Source organism: Lepeophtheirus salmonis, chromosome 5 (genome assembly GCF_016086655.4).
Source record: "Lepeophtheirus salmonis chromosome 5, UVic_Lsal_1.4, whole genome shotgun sequence".
Lineage (NCBI taxonomy): Eukaryota > Metazoa > Arthropoda > Copepoda > Siphonostomatoida > Caligidae > Lepeophtheirus > Lepeophtheirus salmonis.
Window position 1 is genome coordinate 9,525,688 of NC_052135.2, and position 8,861 is coordinate 9,534,548.

The following is an 8,861-nucleotide window of genomic DNA, read 5'->3' on the forward strand; positions in this document are numbered from 1 at the left end:
TTAATTATATATTTTTAAAATTATATGTGGCAATATTAAATTATATATTTTTAAAATTATATGTGGCAATATTAAATTTCGTAGAAAACTTAATATTATCACGGTAATAATTTACTTAAATATTTCCTGATATAAAACACTTCATAGGTGACTTACTGAAGTTATCGTGTCACACAGTTGTACTTATTAGTCAGAAATAGTTGCTGTATTAAATTATTTCACTCGATGTAATTGTGGAATCTTCACAAAATAAACTTTGCTCATACCAGAGAATCATTATTCATATTAATAAAAATTTAAGTTATTTAAAATTACTTACGTTTTACATTTCACATTAGCAGCGGCGTAGCTGGAACCAATAGCTATCTTGAACTGTTGGTTAATTTGTACGCAAGTTAATGTGCAGAGGCTCCTCCAACTGGAGAATACACAGACTTTGATGGTAAATATAAGTATCTTGGTTGGAACATGATGTGTAGGGATTTTTGTCTGGAGAAAAAAAAAAAATTGTAAGTGGGAGACTTAATAAATAAATATTCATGTTATTGCAGAGTTTCTCAAACTTTTTTAAAATCACAAGCCACATTACTGTTATTAACCTAACTCCGAGAGGCCTCTAATTGAAGAAAATGGTGTTCTTTTTCAATAATAACAAATGCAATTTGGATAGTTCATGTTCTGATCATACATTTTGTCTTAAAAATGAAAATAATATTCAATTTCTAATTGACCATTTTCATAATATGGTGAAATAATAACGTTCACTTGTAAAATAATAGTATAAATTTTTATGATAGACTGCATTTCTAATTCAAATCGAAATATCAAAAATCCAAGCATGATTATGCAAAATAATAAAGAAGAATATGGCCTCAATTGCAATCTTGTTAATTTGGTCAGCTAATAAACGAATAAAAGACGATATTTATTAATTTTTCGTCCGACTAAGCCAAATATTTTATTTTCTTAACGAAGTAAAGACAAGATTAAATGTGGCATTCATTATTTTCTTCGTTTTTATATTCTTCAGAGTTCTAAGAACGATCCTGCACTACTACAGACGCTTCGTTCACATTAAAAGAAGAGGTGATGTATTAACAAGAAGAAACCACTTTACATAATATGTGTAAATTATCAAAAACTCGAATTCAACCGAATTCGAAAATTTTGGCCTCGAATGTAATACTAGTTAGAAACATTCCTAGTTGCATCTGTTCTCTGCCTTGAACCTCTCTTAACTATATAATGATGGGAAATATTTGTATTATCTGCTGGTATTGATTAAGCTGATTATTTTACTATAAGGCCTAAGGAATACCTTGTCTATTGCTTCTATATTTCTGGAATATTTTTCTTTTTCTATATAGTGTACTATTTTAAAGTGAATAATAAAATAAGGAAACACCTTATTCAAATTTTAATGTTACAACTATATAGTTGTAAACACCGATCTAGGTCGTTGGTTACAACCAAAGCCCTATAAGAAGATTTACGACACCAAGAAAACTGTCTGAAGTCAGCTGATAATCATCAGAAATAAATTTGTGGCCTTATTCAAATCTTATTAACTTTGGAGACAAAGTAATTTTTCCAATAAATCGACCTGAAATCCCAAAATTAGGATAGAAATGTCTTCGTATAGCGCTGTTAAATACTCCAGCAAATCTGGAGTATATCAAAGCAATGGATACTACGAATTCCACAATGAAGAAAAGATTGAGGATCTTGAATTCATTTTTGTTAACACTCTCGACTTAGTTGAAATAAATTCCTTCGCTTATTTGGTTGGCTATTGTTTACGTAAAACATTTCAGAGTCATTGTTATTGTAATCGCCTTCAAATGGATTAGTTTACGGGTCTAAACATTTTTTGGAGCAATCTTCGAAGGTGAAGATCATTTTTAGATCAATGATCAAAGATTTAAAAAACATGACAAAAATTGAAAACATATTACCAAAATGGCTAGTGGAATGATAAAATCGTCTACAGGAACTTATAAATGCCATAACAAAGTTCATTTTCTTATTAGTCACTATATTCGTATTTGGCTGTACATACATTTACGAGAACAAACCAAAATTATAAAAGAGAGTAAAAAAGTTACTTATAGTTTCAGTAGTCGTAGTATGTTCGTGAGAGAAACATCAAAATAAATATTTTTCTAAAAAACATTGATTAATATTTTAGTATAATCTTTTTCCTTATAATATCGATTTTTTTTGAGATTATAAGTTTATAAAAACAAGTTTTTTTAGGGGTTCTTAAAGCTAAAGCATTATTCAGTTAATTTTAGATTGAAAATATTAGTATGTGTTGTCATTTTTTTAACTACAACCAATTGTTTCATTTTCTATAACTTCCTCTGAAAATTAAAGACTAGAATATAATATAAATTCCAGTTGCTCCTTTGACAGAAAAAATCAATAATTAACTATAGAACAAAAAGTTTATAAAGCTACAGAAATTTAAAAATATTGTTTAAAATAACTGTGGAACCTAATTAAAAATTGAAAGTCCACCAGAATAAATAGTTACTGAAAAAGGTAACTCCTTATTGCCATAACACCTTTATATAATTTATATTTTTGGTCATTTATAATTGCAAGCAAATATTTTCTGTAAATGTTGGTTTTCATATTTATTGAGCATATGTATAATAGGAAAAGTCGTCTAATCTTATGTCGTACTCGTAATGTTATGTAATTTGAATTAGTTGTTAAAACTAAAAGGAATGTATTATGTATTAAAAAATTTAATTTTCTCATTTAATAATGATCTTGTTAGGTTTTTTGTACTTTCAATGTAATGAATTTAAGTTGTTTAAGGCCTCAATTGTATTTACATAAGGTTGACACAAGGTTATTTATATATTTTAATAACCTCAGTTTATTGTCGCAACTCTTATAAGTTGTTATAGGGCTCTGGTTACAACTATATAGTCTGATGCAGGTGACTTCCAACTTTATTCATCCTGATGATTTTCTGAAAGAAGTATAACTAGGATAGATATTTCCATAAAAAATATATACTGTATTTTCTGCACTATAAGTCGCACCTGGGCATAAGTCTTATCAAATAAAGAATATACAAAGCAGGGAACACTGATATCTTCTTTTGGTGTGTGCTTTTTTTACTAGAGTGCAAATGGATTTATCATATCATCATTCATCATATGTGTCGTATCAGTATATATAAAAGAGAGAGTATGTGAGTAGATGTCCTTAATACTTTTCCCCACGATTGAACCTAGGAGGTTGAAATTTTGGCATGGGTCTCTCTTTTGAGGTTGGACAGGCTAAGACGGGGTTGCCAATTTTTGGGGAGGTCATATAAGGGGATTTATGTTTTTTGCAGCTCAAAGAGACTAGATAGGGGGTTGAGTTATTTATCAATAAGTGATAGGCGTTTCAAAAACAACTATACAAATTACTACGTTTTCTAAATTTATTCAAAATCAGAAAGTTATGGGCCAGAAAAAATTGGTGAAGAATGAAATTTCGTTTAATACAGGTCCAAAAAATAAACTTCCAGTGGAATATGAGATTAGTAAATAGAATAAAGTTTGTAAAAGTTTGTCTGAAGATTCGTTTGTACATAAATTTGCCAAATAAAAATTGATATTTAACTGAAATATCTGTCATTTTCGAAATATTTTTTTTATTTTTTATCTCCTTTTTTACATTTTTTCATCAAACGTCAATTTTCATTTTCTAAGAAAAAATACCATAAAACGATGCTTTTAGCGTTAAAAAATGCCAACGCAATCTCATTAACTAGTGTATTTTTAATTTCCAGAACATTTTATTACATAACTTTTGCAATATTTACAAAAATGAACCAGTTATCGAGTGTTATTTTTTCAACAACATTATTCTTCATAACTTTTTTGTTTTTTGCAAGTATGATAAAAATATTGTTAGGTTTGTGTTTCTTTACAATTCTAATAAATGCTATTAACTATTATTTTTGGAAAATTAGTGCAAAAAAGATTTTTGCAATTTTCTTCTCGAATTTCGATTTGGGAATTTTATTAAGTAAATAAAAAATGTACTTATCAGCTAGACAATTTTTTGAATGCATATATGTTGGTATGATATTTCAAGTTTATAATGCATTTTTTTTTTTTTTTTGATATTCATAATATTACTACTAAGGTTAGAAGAGGCATAATAAGAGTATTTTTATTTAAGAGTATTAAGAGTAAGAGAATTGATGAGACTGGCACTCCTCCTTGAACTGAGAATACACTTGTTAGTCTTCTTATACGCGATTCAGATGGCAAGTTAATAACTCCAGATTCTCTAATTTGATTATATAAAGCCGGGCTTGTATTGTGCCAAAGTATTGAAATTCCAAAATATTCAGGAGAGTATTTTCGTCCTTTGGCACTATAATTGTTCTATAATAAAGCTGATATGATTTTTCGAGTTAAAGTCTTTATGATGTACTAATACTTACAATATCAATGGCATACTTTATGGTTGAAGCTAGTTTGGTTTCATTCTCTTTATTTTTTAAATATGCTAAAATGATATTGATATCAGAATAACAGTTCAAGATTCTTTGATGAACATATAAATGATTCACTTCGACAATGGGTATAGGAAGTCTTTTTGAAAAAATTTAGAAAGAGAAGTAAATGTAAGGAACAAGATCCTGTGATGATAGAGCGAAAAACATGACGAAGTCTTCATTATATATTGCATGAATACCATTGGGTAAAGACTATTTATCCAGATTTTTTTTTTATATCCGTGAAATTTTTATCTCATCTTCTTGAAATAAACGTTCAATTTGAGAATTAAGACGATGTCTATCTTGCTCAAAACTGAAAAAATAACAATGAACTTTAATCTACTTTGAAATGTTAATATGCCTTTTCTAAAGTAGAAGTAGATAAAGTTGTTGTTCTTCCAGGAAAAGTTTGTTTTCTCAAGCCTTTTTAGAATTTCCGGAAATACAATTGGAACGGCATCAGATTTTAATTTATATAGACTATATATTTTTGCGAGTTAAATTTGTATCCGTTCTTTCATGAATAAAAACTGATATAGCAAAATATTTGCTACAGATTCTTGAATATTGATTTGGTTCCTAGTTTTTTCTTCTGATGGAATTGCCCTATACTTAAGTAAGTTCAGGATCTTATGGAAACTTATGAAGCTTTTTCTTTAACAATTTCTTCCTCACTATGATGATTTTTTCCTTAGGATAACCAGTCCTACAACCTGGACAACAGAAAATCATTTTGTTTAAAATAATAAATGCAAAGTATCAATTTATTAGATGAAATTGTTAATAAATTCGTTAAATAATGCCTGTGGATATGTAATATTATATATATAATTAAGGTCCCATGAATGACACACTATATGTACATTATTGACAGTAAAAATTTATATTTACCAAATTAAAGTAGATATACAACAACTAACGATTAATGAAAACAAAAATTTCATAATAACTTAAACCACAAGGTCTCTAAGTACACTAAAAGCTAGAATAATTATTTGGAATGAATACATAAAAATTCATGTATTTCCATTAAAAAATAAATAATGATAAAAAATGAATGATTCATTTTTGTTTGCACTCATGTAAAAAAGGAGCGCGTCCCATATTCATTTCAGTGTTCCCTGTACAAAAAATGTTTTTTCTATCAACAAAAATATTTTCGTAATTCATAAACACGGCATTAAAAGTATTTTATTGTCATCTGTCGATACTCCTGTTTCTTTTCAATCACTCTCTAAATCAGCTTTCTGAACTTTGATTGGTTGATTTAGAATTAATTCTTTTTAAACTGTGAACAATACCTAACCCGGATTGAAATTGTTTAATAAAAGAAAAATTGGCTGATATTTTAATATAATCAAAGTAATATGTATTAAAAATAATTATATTTCTACAATTTTTTTTGATCGATTAAGGACAAGAAAAATAGGATAATTAGAGAAAAATATATCATAATTTCCATTATAACACTTAATTTTTTATCTAAAACACGTAAATAAGATTGTATAACGGTGTAATAAGACATTTTTAATTCATTTTAGGGTAAGATATATAATAAAACAATGCAAGTAAACGATCAATTTTTTATAGAACATAAAATTTAAGTCATTCTATTTGTTGGCTTCATTTTATCGTCCATTAGTTCATTATTGTCCTTAATATAAATGAAAAAATGGTTTTTTAATAGTTATCAAACTTAGTTGTTTAGGCCTGAAAATTGTGACGTCACGTGAAAACGCTCTATTAAAAAATAAGAGACATAACTAATGTTGTATCGGCACTTATTTATTCGGTCCAGTCTAGTCTTATAACTGTCAGTACTAGAACCAATAAGAAAGAAGAAATACAGTTGAGTGATGTTGTCAAGGACCGAATAAAGGTTGGTTCACTGAAGTGCATGCGCGCAATTTAGCACTTAAATATCTTCTTCCTTTTTATTATTATCCTAATGTAGTAACTTTTTAATATTCCAAAAAAATAAATATGAAGTGAAGGAAATAATAATAATAAAAAGGGAGAAATTATCCGTGCTTAATGAGTGCGTAACCTCTTCAGTGAACCCACCTTTACCATGGTTCTATGTAATTTTGTCCCTAACATTTTAGCCCCCTACATTTTTTGTTCATGCATTTTTCCATTTGTATTTTTTCCCCGAGGAGATTTTGTCTCATGACATTTTCGCCGCCTTTTTATGTTTTTCTATCTTTGATTCGAACTTTACTATTGTATCTCGATCAGAGTAATTAATTATATAGCTAGGAGAAGAAAAAAAAGGAATAACGATAAAGAAGTAATCTGTAATCTTTTGCTGTTTAGATATTTAGTATTATGAGAAGAAGGAGTAAGGAATCACGGATCTGGGATGCTGAGTCTATTTCGAAAGGACTCATTGACTAGTGGCAAATTAATGAATCCTAGTCGTGGCCTTAGTTGAAGCTAGAAGAAATGGAAAAAGCTCCATATATAGAAAGAAAGGAATATTTATTGATGGATGGATCAAGATGGGGGTTATTTCTCTACAGTATCTACTTTTACTATCAACGAGATTAAATAGCTCATGAAGGTGCTATTGGAGTGTTTTTCTTGGATTCATCTCACTTGGTATTAGTCTTATCCCATTGTGTAATACATTTTATTAATATTAGTTATTTCGATATTATTACTGATTTTCTCATTCTTTGTAGACTCTGGCTCGATTTCCCTCTCAAGCTGGAAATCACCAAAGAATCCTATCAGAGAAAACTATCTCTACCCCAGATAGTCGGTAAAATCATCATGTTGGACTATCTTTTAATCAGTGATCTCCTAGTTATATTTCCTTAATTTACTCTATCACTCTCCAGTAACTTTTTTCCCCTTATTGGAACTCTATTTCGCTCAATCAAGAGAATTATCTTGTCAACTTTGTTTGGATCATTGTTTATTAGAAAAGACATCAGCCCTGGAGGATATCAAGAGCTGTGGAGTACTACTTTTAACCTCTCAATACTTACTTTTCATTTGACGTGATTTTGCATTTGTTATTTATGTGCTACTTATTTATATATAATTTATAGATCAGCTCTGGAGAAGCCAATAGTTTGCCTTATGTTTTTTTTGTTTTTTTTTATTCTCAAATCATTAGTTATAACTCATATAAATTAAATATTTTAATAAGATAATTCTATAGCCTTCATTGTCTAAAATAACGATTGCATACATATATATTGTTTTAATGATTAAAATAAGAAGACACATAACGTACATAGACATAACTGATTCTAAAATTTGAAAAGATTCAAGACAATACTTTTGATATATTTTAATTTTTCCATTGTATTGTTATGTTATACTTGGCGTTGGAGTCTTTTACTTATATCTTTGCACATTTTCTTTTTATAAGTACAATTGCCAATTTTAATACCCTCTTTTTATAAAATTACTTCTTATTTTCTTAAATAATTAATTAATTTCCACAAATTTGGGTGCATGCTTGTAATAGAGCATTTTAAAGCCTCATTTTTTAGGGATAGCATAAATAATATATAAGAGCAGATTATGTGTATTTCTACAAAATTTACTTTTTTTTCAAATACTTCATTTGACTTCATTGTATTTTATTAAAAAATAATATGAAAGTAACTAATTTCCCCTAGAAAATACATACAAAGACCGTAATGAAATTTATATTTCTAAATAATTTTTTTGAAAGTTTCAGTTCATTCAGTAATTATGCAATTCTACACTTTTAATTTTATAAATGATCTTAAATCGACTTTTCGTAGCTCAAAATCATATGTTACAAGTGTTACCTATGTGTAACATAAGTACAAGTCTTAGCATAAAGTTTATGAGGCTAAAGTAGAACTGATGTCTCGTGCCTCCTTGGCAAACGAATGTTGTTCATGAATACATTAGATAGATTTGCATATAAAAAGTCGTTAAGTCGAATAATTAATTAGATTATTACCTATAATCTTTTAACAAATCAAGCTGTTTTCAATGCTATATCAATGAGTTCTACTAATATTTGGAGTCTTAACCTCATGTTGGTAATATATATTTTTTATGGTTATATCTAATTGACTTTGTACAAATTACTCCATTTTTATTTCATCAGCATCAGAGAATCTATGTGAAGTCACGTGCTATAAGTAATATGTCTTCCACCAAGACAACATTTTGAACTAAAATATAAATGTTTTTGATTACAAAAACTTGCGTAGAGCAAGTGTTTCAATCTAAGAGTGATACAGATATTACCTTTAACATTTTTTTACAAGTCAATTACAAAAAAAAAAAAAAAATACCAAAAGTAAAGTTTAAATCGAACATTTTATCCGTTAAAGTTAGAAGTTATCTTTTT

At 28.0% G+C, this 8,861-nt stretch overlaps 1 long non-coding RNA gene across 1 annotated transcript; it reads left to right on the forward strand.

Annotated features, from left to right (window-relative positions):
• Positions 1–1,044: 1,044 nt before the first annotated feature.
• Positions 1,045–1,415, forward strand: LOC139905321 (uncharacterized). Its single transcript, XR_011779981.1, has 2 exons — positions 1,045–1,086; positions 1,368–1,415. It is a non-coding gene; the product is annotated as an uncharacterized lncRNA (long non-coding RNA).
• The last annotated feature ends 7,446 nt before the right edge of the window (positions 1,416–8,861 follow it).